Below are 15,362 nucleotides of genomic sequence, written 5' to 3' on the forward strand. Positions count from 1 at the left end.
TTATTACTGGGCATTGTACGTTATCCAAGCACTTAGTGATTCATCTAATAATATAAATATTACTGAAGCATTGCAGGCTAAATTCCTGTATTTCACTGAAGACCCAAAAATTTACACTGGTCCCAAAGCCACTGTAGTGGCCTGGATTTAACAGAGAGATAAGCCAAAGATATTTCCTGATAAAAGATCATTCAGAATGGTAAAGAAGAGGGCAGACTGTGTGTAAATGCTGAAGGATCTTATGATTGCATCATAAAGACAGCTTCACTAATAAAACAAAAGACTATGATATGACCATTACCATTAAGGAGTGAGAACTTCGGTTTAACAGCTGCCCAACTGTTCTGCTCCCACCAAGCACTGCTGTAGGTGCTCCACAGCACCAGCTGAGTAGCAGATGCTGCTCAGACAATCAGTTAAAGTGGAAATATCCCCGCCCTTCCCATCAAGAAGCCTGGGTTTGTCTGCAAACTGCACAGTTTAACTGTCAGCCCCTTCTTCTGTTGGGCTTCACACAGTATATGGACTAGAACTCAAAATGGTAATCTGGATGTAGCTTCACAGCTCTGTGCTCAGAGATGAGATCAATTTCCTCTTTCTATAAAGTATTACCTTTTTACAGTAAAGGGTTGCAATAGCTTTATTATCATAGCAAAATCTTAGATTGTGTCCCCTGACAATTTACAGTGTCCAGAGTCTGTCTCCTGTAACTGCAGGTATAGTCCAAATTCCTTGTTCTCAGATATACCATGGACATGTTAAAAAATGGTTAAGTCTTCTTATTTTTTCAAAATAAACTTAGTTAAATCTGTGACCTGTTAATTGGGTGATTCAAATCACCCTTCAAAATAGCCTGTCCTCTTTTCTGGCTACCCTGTCAGTCACAGCGCTGTCCTTTGCCATTTCACAAAGGATAAAAAGCAAGGTGAAAGAGGAAAGAAAAGAGAAATACTATACCTGAACAGAGAAGTAAAAGGAGTCAGCTCGCTATTCTGAAGTACTTCAGGGAAAAATCAAGTGTACCTTGTGATTTTGGAGAAAACATTGGAAGGGAAGCTGAACAGGTTTTGTTGAAGGAAAGAAAGCTTCTCATGCTGTATAGAGCTAATCAAAAGCCCTAACTTGTGAGACCCACAGCCTCTGTGGTTTGTTATAAACTGATAAAAAACAGCTATCTTACAGTTGCAAGAAAAGCAACTTGCCTAGGCAATATATAGCTGACCAAGGAAGATTTTGTTTCAAAGAGGCATGAGGTGAGATTTACCAGTTGTTATGAGTAAGAAATGTGGCCACTATGCTCATTAATTCCTGAACACTCTTTATTTTAAAGCTTACAGGATGGTGCGACATTTAGGTCACCTTTAGTCTGAAGTTGGCATTTGCCTCACAATTAGATTAATGAACACTCAGGGAAAGCTCAACAAATGCTAGAATCCAGTGCAATTGAAAACACTTTGGTGTCCATTAGCAGCCTACATTTCATCAGGAAAAAGTGACTGTTTCATTGGTGGCCACGGGAGAGTGTGTGCCTTATGGAGTTTTCCTTGGCTCTTCTCCATGGGTGCAGCAGTCTTCCCACCCCTTTCCTATACTCCATGTAATGACAAAATCTTCACACCTCGGAGTGTGTCTCATATCTGAAGAGGCTATGGGAACAATCTTGCTCCAAGGTCCATGACCCTGATTGATTCCACAATTTTAGTTAGTAGTGTAGTTTTCCTATTCTCTGTAAATGACAAATTCCGGTCTCTGAGATCTGAGCTGCTGTTCTGCAGCTGTCTGTCTTCTGTTAGCAGCCATCTATGGATACAGGGGTTCAGCTCTTTGCTTATACTCCCCGGGTAGAGAGGCTGAATCCTGGTTTATATGTTCAGAGTGAAATGGTCAGAATCCCCACTCATGTACTCTGAAGGAACCAAGGTTTCACACTGCAAATGCAGCACGCTTTTCCTAGAGACAAATGGGTTGGTGACAAGGTAACTAGAGTACATTTACTGTAGACATAAAACTTAGAAGAATTATCAGCTTGTCAGACTGGTCTTAGTGACATGCATGGTTTTATTGAGCACATTGAAGAAGAGAATATCTTAACAGAGAAACAGAAGACATGATACTATGGACTTCGAGGTAGATAACATCAAAATAACCTACACTTCTGATAAAAGTCCTTGTTTTTTCTGGATAGGATAAATTATTCTTTCTTCTACATTAAACATAAAAAATTTTTTTTCTGCTTAGATTCTGATGATGTGTTTTATCTGATATAATAAAATATATCCTAGATAGGTGGAGAAGAAGATTCGTAACATGGGACAGGAACTGGTAAAAGAAAAAAGTACTGGTAATCTCATAAATAGGAGAGATATAGGTCTTCCTAGAAAGCAGGAATGCAAGGGCTAACATAACTTCAATCTATGTGGGAGGATTGTGTAGCTGCATGGTCAGTCTGCATCACATGACGTGGAAGCACACCTAGCATAACATGGTACTACTGGAGATGGGGGCTATAGACATATTTCCTCCCTTGTCCTCAGTAAACGCAAGCCTGCATATGCTAATTAAATGCTCTTATGATCTGAAACTGAGAGGTATTAATAAGCTCTGTGTGGACTGTACTATCATAAAATACAAGGTCATACTCACAGGGATTAATAATGAAACTATCTGATCTATGCTGGTTCTCATGAGTTGGAAAAAAAAGAGGGGAAGGACCCTATGTGCATTGTCAATCAGAGGATGATAAGGAGCAATTAATTTGGTGTGACCATGAAAAGGCAAATGTACTCCTAGGATCTAAAAGATGAGGTACTTCCAGTAGCGATACAGGATTGCTAACAACATTGTACAGGGCTTCATCCAGAATATTTCACATAATTTTGACCGCTTATATTCAAGATAAATTTGTTCAAATGAAGAAGCTGGCTACTATGATGGTTCCCAAGGGAACTTAGAAACCATTTTAGAGACTTAAAAGATCTCGCCTTGATTAGGCAGGAAAGCACAGGCAATACAGCTCTCTTCACATATACCAAAGGACTGAAGGTAGAAGAATTTTAAAAGCTCAAGGTCACTGCTGACAAGGGAATCAAGCAGCACAGCCTGGGTCTAATGAAAAGTTTTGAGAAAATTAGGAAAAAGCCTGTAAGCACGAAAAGTTCTGCAGCAACCTGCTTGAAAAAGCATCAAGGGAAAATCTCACTCAGTGAAATGAGTCCCATGAAACTGTGAAATCATGATAATGATAATGCCCAATTCTACATTGCCACAAATTTTACAGACTTCTGATTTCCACCTATCAAAAATGAGGTAGTAGTTGACCAATAGCTTAAAAAATATTTGGAGAGTGGGCAGACTGATGGGAAGTCTTGTTTGTTTAGCACACCATAGTAAAAACCATTCATGTGACAAAATTTAACAGAACTCAGTATAAAAGAATGAGCAATGCTGATGGAAAGAAAGCAGCTTGTCCAAAGGACAAAGAACACAACTGGTAATCAGATTGACTGGTTCCAGTTAGGTATCTTATCACCTTGTTAGATACAATTGAGAAATAACTTTTATGTATTTAATATCTTTCAAAAAATAATATCAGATATATTAAATACCAGTAAAAGTGATAAAAAACAGTGATATGTTGGAGCTAGGAATTATTTCATAAAAAGATCTTAGAACACAGGATGGTTTCCTGTCATTCCCACCATACACTCACAATTTTTTTTCTTCTGGGGGAACTAAAAAAAGCATATTAAGTGTTCAAAATCAGATAAATTAATATCTTCAGTCATGATAATTAAACCTTGCTTGACTTTGGTAATTCTATTTTAAAATACATGATAGAATTTATTATTTTATGTTTTTAAAAGGTATTGTACTAGCAGAGGAAATAGGGGATTATTATATTTTTCTGATAATCACATAAAAACTAAACAAATTATATAACTATTATAGTTGCCTAAAATAGTAAACATACTGAACTTAGTGACTGAAGAGGTCTCTTTAAGATTCATATTCCAAGAAGTATGTATGCCAACATGGATTTTGTGCTGTGATTTGAACTCCCACGAAATGAATAGTGTTATATACTATAAAATAAATGACAATGAGTGCAATGAGCCCATTTTCATAGAATAATCTCTAAAAATGTATGGGAAATATTTGATATATGTTTACTCAAGTTTTTCCAAGGACTTTTAATTAACATTTTTGGGACATTTCCCTGGTGTCCTCAAAGATGAGGAAACAATAGTCTTCAGCCCACCAAACTGTCACAGTTTTCATAAAGACAACTGTTTCATTACTAAATTGAGCTTGAATGGTAAAATGGTGTCTGAAGGTTCTTCAAAAGAAACAAAACACAAAGAGATTTTTCTAAAAGGTTATATATCTACTGTACACTATATATTATCTTAGCATAAGTATAACTATACTTCTTTTAATCAAAACATGACAAAGGGAGCACATCCAAATTGATATATGGGAAATGTAATCCTACAAGCTGTCAGGATCACAAACAGAGAAGATGAATTTTAAAGACAGGAAAGCAAACATACTCAATGTGAGAAAGGTTACTGTTGAAAGGACTAATCTGACTTTTTAGAAGAGCATGGAAAAGATATTACATGTTGACCTTAGAGCGTGTCACCAGTTGTTTTTTAGAAAAAATGTACCAAGTCCTAACACTCTTTATGCTTTCAAGCAACAAAACTCATCTCAAAACATCTCGCCTGTCATCTCTGCAACTTTGCCCTTTACATACAGAGCTTCTAGGTGAATATGCTTATAGCTACAGATTTCCTTGCTGCTTTTGCCTAAAAAGTCAACAACAAACTCATGTTACCTTAGCGTTTCTTCCTCTTTGTGAGGGCAGTGAGATCCATTTTATTTTACACAATAGGACTTCACCTTGTTTCACATTAAGCAAGCAAATTTTGCACCTGCAAATTCAGATGCACAGTGGATTTGCTTTATGATTAGTACCTAGTCTGAACAAACGTAAATAAAATAGGTCTGCTTTATCTAACAGGTGCAACCAAAAGTTACTGTAAAGTTTCAGTATATCTGGAATTACAGCTACTCTTGAAATAGCAAGTCTGCTAAAGAGTACTACTATAAATAGCATTCCAGACATCTTGTGTTCCACCTGTGACATCTTTATTTACCAGGCCACATACCTAGTTTTCAGCTTGTATAATATCCCAAGAAACCCACAGACAGAATGAAAAAATAAAACAAAACAAAAAACCCCCATGTGTGTTTATCTTTGCAGCTAGCCTGTAAAACACAGGTATAATTTTAGAGATACAAATAATTTCTGTCTAAAGAGAGTTGTTAAACTGCAGTCTTTTGATTCTGGAGAGAAGAGATGGGTGACTTGCAATTTATCTCTAGTTTGCCTAAGCACTGTATCTAATGTTAATTGAAAGAGTAGATATTATTTGACAACATTGCAGGAAATCTGGCTGGATTCCAGTCAAAGGCGGCAAAGATGATAGAGCTGTTTATTTTGCATGAGCTACTCTGAATAAAATATCTAGCTTAATCCTGATGACTTTTTCCACTCAGACTGAATGATAATCCAAAATTTATATGAACTAGCCAAATCACTTGAACTTGCAAGATGGCCTGAAGACCATGAGGGAAAACCCATTTTCCTATTCCAGTGTTAGAATCTGTACTCTCCTTCAATGGTACGTAGTTGAGAGACATTTTGGATTTTCACAGAAATGAGAGACAACAACTAATTGAGAAATTACATTCTATTTTCATCAGACTCATGAACATCTCCATCCCAGATCTGCAACAAAGCCCCACCTACACAATGCAAGAGAAGATTTTTACAGATAAAATGAGCTCAGAATAGTAAAGTTCTGGATCAAGAGAGTGACTTTGAGATCAGTTTTTCAAGTGAGAGGGAAAAAAATAATCCTGTCTTTAGTTCTTTTCTTTTGCATTTCAGTTCAAGATGTTCTCCAGTTACAGCAATAGATACTCTACATCAGGGAGTGATGGGTCTTACATGTCTTCTATTGGTTGAGTACCCTCAAGTTCCCCTACCCCACAAAACATAAATCCCCTTCTTTCTCCAAAGAGATCACTGAACTATCCAAGAATAAAACTCCCAGCCCATCCTTTCACTACACTATTCATCTAGAGTCACAGGTGAGAGCTCTGGTCAGCAGGAAATAATGGGGGAAGAAATCTATGCCCTCTCTTAAATGGAATAAATGAGAGGAACAGCTTTAATTCAATAAGTGGACTGTTGCTTCAGTAATGATTTTCCCTGGTAATTAATTGGCTACTATTGCTAAGACTCATGGATATACATTACCTCAAACCATTATAACTTTGTCATCAAAAGAAAACCTTCACACATGCAAGAGCCCCCAAAGAGTGCAGTGGTAGTTGATTAATATAGCCCCTACACTCACAAAAACAACAATAAAATTTAACAAAATGAAAAAAAAAGAAAAAAAAAAAGGAGGAGGGGAAAAAAGTAAAAAAGAAACAGACAACCTTGAAATACTTCAGCTAGGACCAGAGGATGTGTCAAAGACTGCAGCAGGTCCAGAGAAGCATGCAGGGAAGCTGACATCCTGCCAGCAACGCAGAACAGAAACACCCCAAGAGAAAGACCTACAAGCCACTAAACTAACATAAGGAGAAGCTACATGCCTTAAAAGCAGCACTCTTCTGTTCCTTTTCATATTGGAAATTGTTACAGAAAAAAGATCTGCAGAGAAGGATCAGGGAGGAACATCAACTCACTAAGACTACGTGGTAAAAGACTCTAGTTTTGGTTTTATTTTGAAATTCTTATGCAATGTTAAGAAAAGCCTGCAAGCAGCTGATACCTATCACTCTTCTTGGGTACTTCAAAAGCCCTCAGTAATCTGCTGTACAAGCTTCTCTGACACTTTAGCAAACTTATCCTTGTAATATCCTTGCAGGTTAAAGAAGTGCTATTAGCCCTCTTGATACAAAGAAAGCAGATGTAAAAACAGCTAGTTCAATAGCAAATAAGGAGACTGTGCTGAAATCAGGAATGAAACCTAAATTTCCCTAGTCAAAGCCCAACATCTTAACCCCAGACTAGTTGGCAAATTCAAAAGCATTTTCTTGTCTTTGTCAGAGATTGCACATCAAAACCAGCCCCAGATCACAGGGTATTTCGCATAGCCACCACAGACGGACTCTTTTGTAATACACTGAAAATCATTACATTTAGAAAGAAAATGGAAACAATCAAGGGAAAAACAAAACAAAACAACTGTTGCATTTTTTTTCAGATTAAAAAATACTGAAAAAACCCTTCTTGCCACATTAAAATTTCTGAGATGATCAGGATGAGACTTTAGTTACTTTGTTCAGCAAGTACCTTTGTTCAGACTGACAGAACCAGTCAAACACATTTTGAAAAAAATATGGCTTTGTAAGCAGGTACTGTAATGACTGAAAAAAAATCAACCCTCAAAGGAAAAAAAAAAAAAGAAAATATTTTTTTGTTGTTTTTTTAGTACAAAACCATCAAAAGAATTAAGGTGACATGCATTTAGGAGAATAATTATGGCAATCATTAAAATTCACACGATCTCAAAACTAATATGATAAATTCATGGGAGAAAAAAAAAATCAAGTTCTTCTTGGTATTCCTCACTAAGAAAATGTGGAAGACTAGTTGAGAGATAATGGAAGTGTGTTAGAAAAGAATCATTATGTGCTTGTCTTATTCAAATGACAAGATGATGTCAAGGCATCTTCTACTAGCTGTTTTTGAAGAACTTTAATTAGAGGCACCTTAGGTGTGACCAGATACAGAATTCTGAGCACAAACCATTTACCAGGCTCATAGCATTGCTTGCTTCTACTTTGAAAAATATTGAATGAATTTCAGGGTCACACAACCACATGACAAGTATGGCTAGTTTTGGCAGAGCTGAGAGACTGAGTTATTGAAGAGCTCATTAGAAGGACACACACTGAACTGTAAAGGTTATAGAAAGACACATTCAAACTTGCTAACAGTTGCTTTCATGAGAAATTTCTAGTGAAAAGGTCACTAAAGAGTCTGACTTATCCCCTGATCCAAATTGCCATGCAATTGTGCAGTACCATGCCTGAATTACAGGAAATATTAACAATGAGAGAATTAGAACAGCTAGAGAAAGTTCATAAAAATCACAGAAGCAGCAAGGTTGATGTTATATTTATGGCCTTCAAACAAGGTCAAGCAAGGAATATGGGGAGAATAACACTACATATGTGTTATGACACATTATGTTGTACATATACGCACACATATATGCAGGCATACACATATATATCCTTGCATGAATGAATGCTTTATTCTTATGTATAACATGACTCCTTATATATTGGGGAAAAAAGGTCAATAACCCATTGACATACAAATACATGGATAGCCCAGTATCTCAATTCCACTGACAGGCAACAATTCATGCTGATGTAAAAGAGGAGGAACATAGTGCTGGATGAGGCCTTAGGTTAACTCTTTTTTTGACATAAATGACTACAGTTCATCCACTTCTGCGATCTAGGCAGCCAGAGGATCCAGCTCTCTAAAGCTCAAGTTTCTCACTCTTAGTTTACTTCTTTGTATAAAGAAACAACACATTTGACCTTTTCTTCTTTTAACAGTTTATCTCAGATCTCTAATAGAGAAAAAGCAGAAAACCCCCTAAATTTTCTTAGACTGTGACATAAAAGAATGGTCCAGTTCTCACTGTGAGAGTGAGTCTCTAATGGTCTGCGGCCAGGAAAAATCAGGTTAATGAAAACCTTTTTAAAGTAACTTCCATCCCATGTTCAGACTGGGAGAACAGAGTGGGGCTTTTGTTCAGAATTTACAGAGGGCAAACAGATATTTGAAATAATTCCAGAAGGTTACAGATTAACACTGAATACAAATTCCCTTTCTTTCAATAAATATTGTGAACAAAAAGCCTTTGCATTTGGGGTCCATGTCATATAATTTGGAAACACATATCACATGGTTAGGAATAATAGAAGAACTAAAAAAATGCCAAAACTTTAGAGCCTTGTTGACTTGGCTGCGCTAAAAAAAATTAAGCAACCTCAGGTCATGTGAAATGACATCACAGGTCTTATCTGGTCCACAAGTTCCCCATCCCAGTAATAGATAATGACTCATCTTCATAATTCTCAAATTAATTTCTCCACTTTACAGTATAAATACAGCAATATAACAGGTGGAAACAGCATAAAAGATAGGTGAGATTTCTTCATTTGCTTTGACCATGGGAGTCTCTGGCTGATTCTTCTGGCAAGAGTATAAGATGTCAAAGCAGAGAATTAATCACCTATTTTTCATTGCTACCAGATGCATTGAAACCAAACCAAAGACATTGCAGCTGAGTTGTAAAACAGGGTTAGATGCATCATTGATATGACCTCTGGAAACTGCACAGCGTATCTTCTGATGCAACTGTATTAAGCAAGTTGTAGATCAGAATGGAAGACCTACTCCCCAGAAATGTTTCAGGGGAGACAGGAAGATCTGTATCCTCTGTTTATTTATTGTATTAATTAAACAATTTAACAATGAATCCAGCTTGAATCCAAACCTCAGCTCTTTCCTAGACACATTTAATCAGGTCTTTCTGCAGCATTAGTCATTCTCCTGCCTGGCATTGTCCTCTCTCATTTCACTAGCCCTCATTTCAAGTAAGTCAATGACTTCATGCATAGCTTTTCACACTTTCAAGCCCATCTTTAAAATCATTATGGGTCCAGGTCATGCCATGTACGTATATTTGCTATATTTGTGCATTCCCCTGTCAGCATTACCCTCCAGTGCACAGATTTCCAGTCCCTTCATAGTAAAACATTTTGCTTTTGATTCTATTATCTCATCATTTATCAGTCACATTCTGACTCTCCCCTTTGATTCAATTGTACAGTAACAGTAATGAGTTGATAAACAGCTGCTAATGTTTTGTGGGCCATCTTAACTTTACATTAATCTGCATGCTTGTTAAAAAAAAAAAAAGGTTCTTAAGAGAGAGTCCAGTGATTTTTCCACTGCGCTTACCTGGTTTCCTTGTGGTCTGGGATCATAACTCAGACTGTCTTCACTGTAGATCTACAGCACAGGTTGCTCTTTGCTTTCCAGGTTCTTCAGTTGATCTATAATAGATCACAACATATTTTCAAAGTTCAGACATGACATAGAGAACAATTTTCCCAGCTTTGTGCTCACTGATTAGTTAAATTTTACCCACCTAACCCTGCCTCATCCTCACAGTGAAGAACTGGATCATTCTTTAATAGAACAGTCTAAAGACAATTTACCTTTTCCACTTTTTCTCTATTGCTGTTGTTTTGAGAGTATTAGCCAAAGCATTCTTGCTCATCACAATAATAGTGCAGCAAGATCACAAAAAATATTGGTCATTTCACTCAAAATATCAATGCTCAGTCTGAACATTTCACTTAGTTACTGTTTCTCTGCAGCTGTTTAAGGGTCAGCTTAGGCTGCATATGCTATAGAAAAGATCTAATGTAAAGTCAACACAACTGAACAAAGATATTTTTTTCCTTAGTGAGTGCATGCTTCAACTTGAAACAATACTGGATTTTAATGTTGAAAGACAACACAATTATCAGGAGCAAATACTGCAGCTAAGTCTGAACAAATATATTTTCCTGATTAATATTGCTTCTTTTTCCTTTCCCAAACACTTCTGTTTTCTTATCATTAATTCTGTATCCAAAATTAACTGAATTATTTAGCATTACTGTTTTTAATATTTACTGACAGTTACCTTAATATTCCATCCCTCAGACTAGATATTCTGTTACTGGACAGGTAAAAGAAGAGTCTGTTTTGAAGGAATACCTTATCTGATAAGTAGATGATACTTCCTACATTAATATCTCATGATCAGAGTCTACTGAAAATATTGATAACAGAAAAACTGAAGTCTAGGAATATTTTTAAAAATTGTTTTATTAAACAACAAAAGCTGTAAGTGGCAACTCCTAACAATAATCAGACATTTAGGAAGTTCTGTTTCTGCAAATATATATCATTCAGCTTTGACAGCCACTTCCTGCAAATAATTGTTCCGGAAAGACACCTTGATACCATGTATGAACACACGCAGAAAGGAAATGGAAGACAAATAAGGTGTCCCTTCTGCAAACACATCTCATCAGTACAGGAAGACAGTTGCAGCACCACCTTTACTAAAGCACTAGAAACAGAGCTGCTGTCCAGGTGATAGAAGTTTCTAAAAAGCACCAAGTGAGCAGGGTGTATCACTTCAGAAAACATTTTTATAGCATTTATCATGTGTTATTTGAATAAATAAATGATGAACAATGCAAACTCTACAGATAGTGTCATAACTTTCACTCATTCTACTGGAATAGCTAAAAATCTTAAGCAAGCTTCTGCTATGTATATAAGACCATATCAGCTTCTCTTTCATGTATCTTTAGCTTATCTAAAGTAGCATTTGTATTACTTAAAGAACATAGAACTTAAGGAATGGAACATACTAGTCCTACGCACAGTCATAGTGGCTGGCTGTAATTGTGAAACATGAAGTATTAAGTAGTCAAAAAAAACAATGCAGACAACCATCAATACTCCACAAGGTCACTAGGCACTTAAATATTTCCCACTCCAAAATCATGTCCAGCATCACGTGTGTTAATATATTTCCTAAGATCAGGCATTCCTCTTGTGTAACCAAGGTACCCCAAATTAAGGGCTTTTTAGGTGTTAAAACTGCAACCTTCTAAAAATACTTCATATCAAAACCTGCACCAAGCACAAGAAAATAAGCCACTAATTACTTCCTTCTAGTTGGCTGAATTAATTACTATTTCAAAAATGCATATCCTTAGGGGAAAAAAAACCCCAAACTGTCAGCTTTTTGACAGTTTGATCAAATATCCTAATACAATGCGCACCAGTGCCACATGATGAATGGAAAACTAAACCAAAATGGAAAATACATGAGAGAGAAAAGAGATATTGAAAGGATAAATTATCTTCTTATGTCTTTATATGTCCCATTAAAAAATGATACCAAAATGCAGCTTCTTAAAGTTTGTTGAATTCTGCGTATACAGGCAGAGATGAAGCATTACATAAAGTATCTAGCAAGTTTTTCTCTATACAAAGTCTGAGGTATCTTTTTTCTTTTTCTTTTGCAATAACTGCATGTTGACAGCATCATTCCATGCAAGAAAAGAAAAAAAAAATACTCCTAAGTCTGTTTGAAATGTTTATGTATCAGAGTGGATTCTCATTCCAAGTTTTCAGAACACGGATTTTAAATAAAGCTAGTAAGTAAAATCAGAAAAGCATTGAAAGAACCATATAAATACATTCGTTGCAGTCCCATGCAAGCTCTGAAACAGAAGAAATAAGGGAAAGGAGAGGAATAACCTTCTCTTCAATCCTGAGCATGTGGAAGTGCGAGTCTTCCAGTCCTAGAAGCCAGCTGTAGTCTGGTAACTTGCCATTGAAGAATTCCCCTCCAAAGAAGGGGATGGAAGGCTGTGATAAGAGGCTAAGATATATATATTGCATAAAGAAGACAGACATTTCTCTCCTCATCAAAAACCCAGCTTGTCTTTCCACACAGACCTGTGCATTTGCTATGTTTGAGCTTTGTTTCTTGGTGTTCATCTCCAGGCACTGCTTTTTCGATTGTCTTTAAATATCTCTCCTCCTCACTGATAGCTGGGTACCGGTTTTCCTAGGCACACTTTCATGATCTTTCATGCTTTGTGTTCTGCCTCTCATACCTCATTTGCTTTATTTTTGTTTGGCATGCCACACACAGCAGATACTGAACCTACTAATAGGAGAAGCTGCACTTCTGTGTTCATCAAGAGCTGGGCCTTTTTCCACATATCAATACCCATTATTATTGTGCCATTGCACCAAACCCTGGAGATCTTCCATGTTCTTCCCATGTTGCTTCAACTGACTCTTGACCTAACAGAATTTCATAAGACCTGGAGAGGATAAAATATGGTTTAAGGTAGAAAGAAACAACACCATTCTCCACCTCTGATATTTCCTACCTACATATTTCAAGCTGCCAGTACAACATGAACAAGACTAATCTTACATAACTGTAGCTGTCTACCTCTGAGCTAGTTTTCCAGGTTCCTTTTGCAATCAGTAGAAAGAAGTGGACATATCTAAGACACAGTTCACTAAATGTCTCTCCCTAGACATCAGGCAGGTCTTTTGGATGTCTGCCTTAAAGCGGGATAAACTGCATCCTACAAGTACCTGTCTACCTCCATCAACCAGAAAAAGAGTCTACACAAGTTTGGAAGCCAGTATCTAAATCTCTACATTTATGTAGGGATTTCCATGAGTCCTATTGTTGTGGAGAACACCTTTATGTGAAGAACACTCCAGAATATGTAATTAGAGGTAACAATATTAACCTCAGTGATTTGTAGCTTGAGTTAACCCCCACTGTAAAATGGGGAGAAAGAATCCTATTATTGCCTCTTACAGACCTCTCTCACCTTATTCTGAAGCATATGTCACTGGTAAATGCTAAAGATAAGATATTGGCCAGTCTGGAACTTGAGTGTGATCCAGCCTGCTGATTCCTGCATTAAATCCAAACAAATGTAATGAAAAAAGAATAAACAGTTTGCTCTAGGATACTTTCCAAGGAGAAAAAGACAGATAAATAAGTCTCAGAAAGGCTGATTCAGTCTCATTGAATCTCATTTGGAATTTATCTCTTATTCCAACATTACCACTATGCAAATTTTTAGAAGAGCTGAACGTGTGTTTGATTCATTAGCACATAGTTTTGCATTCACCTTCCATGGGCAGGGTTGGGCTGAGTATGCAGAAATCAAATGCTTGCAGACTGCCAATTAGAAGGATTTATTGCCTGCCTTTCAGGAAGAACCTAGACATAGCTATTCACAGGAAAATATTCAGGAAGTGTGTTTTCTTCTTAAACATAGATGTCAATGGGTGATAATAGGCTACATGAGGCTATTTGTTAACACACAATAGTTGATTTAAAAGATTTTTATTGATTTCTTGGGTGAAAATCTGTGATTACCTCTGTTGCTACCAGTGTAGCAATGTTGTTCTATGCTAACAACAAGATACCACTGTGTGGGTAAAAAGAGATTTTCTTTTTTAGCTAAGGCAGTACCTGGTTCCAGTTAGGCTTACTTTGAAACCAGTTACATTTCATGAGGAAGGTTTAATTTGTGACACTTACTTTCAACAGATTTTGAGCAAGCTGAATTTATTTATTTTTTTTTTTAACAGAACAAAGAAACACAGAAGGAAGCCTCCACAGATGCCAAGAAGTCAGCTCTGTGCTTACTTGCAACTATATACAGAATCACATCCCTGCTCAAAGCAGGTGAGCGGACAAACAATTCCCACAGCATATACACTCACTCTTATTTTTGATAAGTTCCCTCCTGTGCTTCAGAAATCTTAACAAAAATTTCATAGAATTTAGCATGTCACAACAAAATATATCCAAGCCAACAAAACAACAGTTTACAGCCTCTTTATTTGCTTTTCTTGGGTGAGCTTTCAGTATTTTTTTAAAACTTGATTTGTTGTACCAGGGATTCAAAGCTTCAGCTGAGTATAATTTTTATTGGAAGGGGGCAGCCAAAAAAGGGAAAGATGGACGGAGGTGATATGAAACCTAGGGAAAATATGAACGAGATAAAGAAATGGGCACACAGAGAGAAAAATACAAGACCGTCAAGAGAATCAAATAAAACAAATGAGTGTAAGGGAAGCAGTTGAAGAACACAGACCACTTAAGAGAGGGTCGTTCATCATGACTTTTTTTGGATGGCTTGAACATTGGCTAAGCTATAATAACAATTATCCTGTTGTCGGTTTGGGTGGTGCTGAAATCTGAAGCCACATTTCTCCTTTCTTCCAGATATACAGTAACAATCTGAAATTATAGCTGTTTAAAATGCATTAGAAAAAAAAAAAAAAAAAAAAGCTTTGGCATCTATTGTTTTCATTTTCAGCACATCTCTAGCAGATTTGAAAGCATCACAGCATTTCACAAGCAGCCTCTCATTTATTCAGTTCTAGAAATGGTGGTCACATCAACTTACAATATTGTTTCTGAAATTTAATAACACTATACACAGAAGCTGAAAACTAAAGTAGTTTACAATGGAAATATTATAGATAGAAATCTTAATTAAAAACTTGCCCCATTGTAAGCCACCGAACATCAGAAAATGTTTAAAAGTGCAAACAATTGTCATACATAAAATCACATCCACATGAATTATATACAAATCCCCCAAGTTTTTCTATACCTCCAGTTTTCTCT

The sequence above is a fragment of the Athene noctua genome, chromosome 7, assembly GCF_965140245.1.
Source record: "Athene noctua chromosome 7, bAthNoc1.hap1.1, whole genome shotgun sequence".
In the NCBI taxonomy this organism is placed as follows: domain Eukaryota; kingdom Metazoa; phylum Chordata; class Aves; order Strigiformes; family Strigidae; genus Athene; species Athene noctua.